The sequence below is a fragment of the Charadrius vociferus genome, unplaced genomic scaffold (assembly GCF_000708025.1).
Source record: "Charadrius vociferus isolate BGI_N301 unplaced genomic scaffold, ASM70802v2 scaffold35, whole genome shotgun sequence".
NCBI classification, from domain to species: domain Eukaryota; kingdom Metazoa; phylum Chordata; class Aves; order Charadriiformes; family Charadriidae; genus Charadrius; species Charadrius vociferus.
The window spans coordinates 803,653-805,221 of record NW_009648640.1 but is presented as its reverse complement, the minus strand read 5'-3'; positions in this window follow the sequence as shown (position 1 = coordinate 805,221).

Below are 1,569 nucleotides of genomic sequence, written 5' to 3'. Positions count from 1 at the left end.
TTCCATGGTAGGAAATTGACAGTTGCTGTTATTGTTCCTTTATACCTTTACTAAAGGAATGATCTCCTCTCTGCAAGATATAAATACCTTTTTCAAAGCATCATAGTTACTGTTTTCCCAGATAACAGATACTTTATAGACAAAGATACATCATGTACTTGCACATTTACTCAGGTGGGATAAAAGAATTTTTAATTCTGCTTCTCTTAAAAAGATAACATTGTTAAACAATTTACGGTAGATGTATTTTAATCTACTTTTAATACACCTGAGGGTTTATTTATTTAAGAGGGGGCAGAGGAACTTGCTGACATTTGTTTCTTAAACATCCAAATGAGTGTGCTACAGTTACGCTTTCGTTCCAAGTATTTGTTGACCAAAGACAGCCCTCCATTGCTGACTGAGATTGATAACCAATTTGATTACTCTATTGTTAACAGAGCATTGTGGGTGTTACGACTTTAACCTTCAAATAAAGAAAATTAATTTGGCTACACAGAAAACATTTAATAAAAAAACAAATTAAGAAAAACAAGTTAGCCATTTATTTTCGCCATTGACTATTTTTTTTCCTTGCTTTTCCATACCTGTCTTGCAACTTTCAGGAAAAATGTTCCTTAAAAACTCAAGGTTTTAATAAGAATCTTGACAAATCATACAAGTAATTGCTTGTTCTTTGTATTATCAATTAGTTTTAAGATGTCTTTATCATAGCAGAGTATGGATCATATTATCAGGTTAATCACAGTAGACCAGTATATAAAACAAAGCACCAAAGGCATGGGCTGGTTAGACAGTAAACCAAAAATATAACTCAAGTTCAAGCACTTGGTACTGTCTATGCACACCCACCCAAACCAGCACCAACAGACGCCCGAACGCAACCCCAACTGAGCCACCTGCTTTGGAAAGCTCCAGCTCCAAGAAGGAAAAGCAAAAGGCACTTTGCTGTGCAGGGCTGACAAACCAAAAGGCACTTTGCTGTGCAGGGCTGACGAACGCGCTGCGGCATGTTAAACACTCGGCCAAGGAGCCACATCCCGAACCATGGAGGGCCCAGATACACACACGCTTTGTTCCTTTCAAAGCCTTTGCTATTGTGAAGCATGTTTTCCCCTACATAGCATGGGGAAAACGCAGAGCTTGGCTATGTCGGTGCAGCAAGCGGGTAATGACTTGATGTTTAAACCAGTTGTTTTTTTTTTAATAAGATGAAAAAAACTTCACCTCGCGTGGGTCATTTCAACTAACGATGCCGGTGCCCCGGTTGCTCTGCTGGGACACGCCAAGATGTGCCCCTCGGCGGGTCCTGCCAGCGCTGCCCCGAAGCCACGCGGGACGGGCACAGCGCCTCACCCCGCCGGGACACCCTTCTCCCCGGGGAGCAGCCCGGGCATTCCGGGAGCCGGTTCGGCTTTGTCTCTCCTCGCAGCGCTCCGGGCCGGCGGGGGATGCTGGGCGGTACGGGGGATGCAGGGCGGTAGGGAGGATGCTGCGCGGTACGGGGGATGCTGCGCGGCCCCGGGGGCGCGGACGGCCGCCCCCGCGGAGCGCCGGCGAGCATGCCCA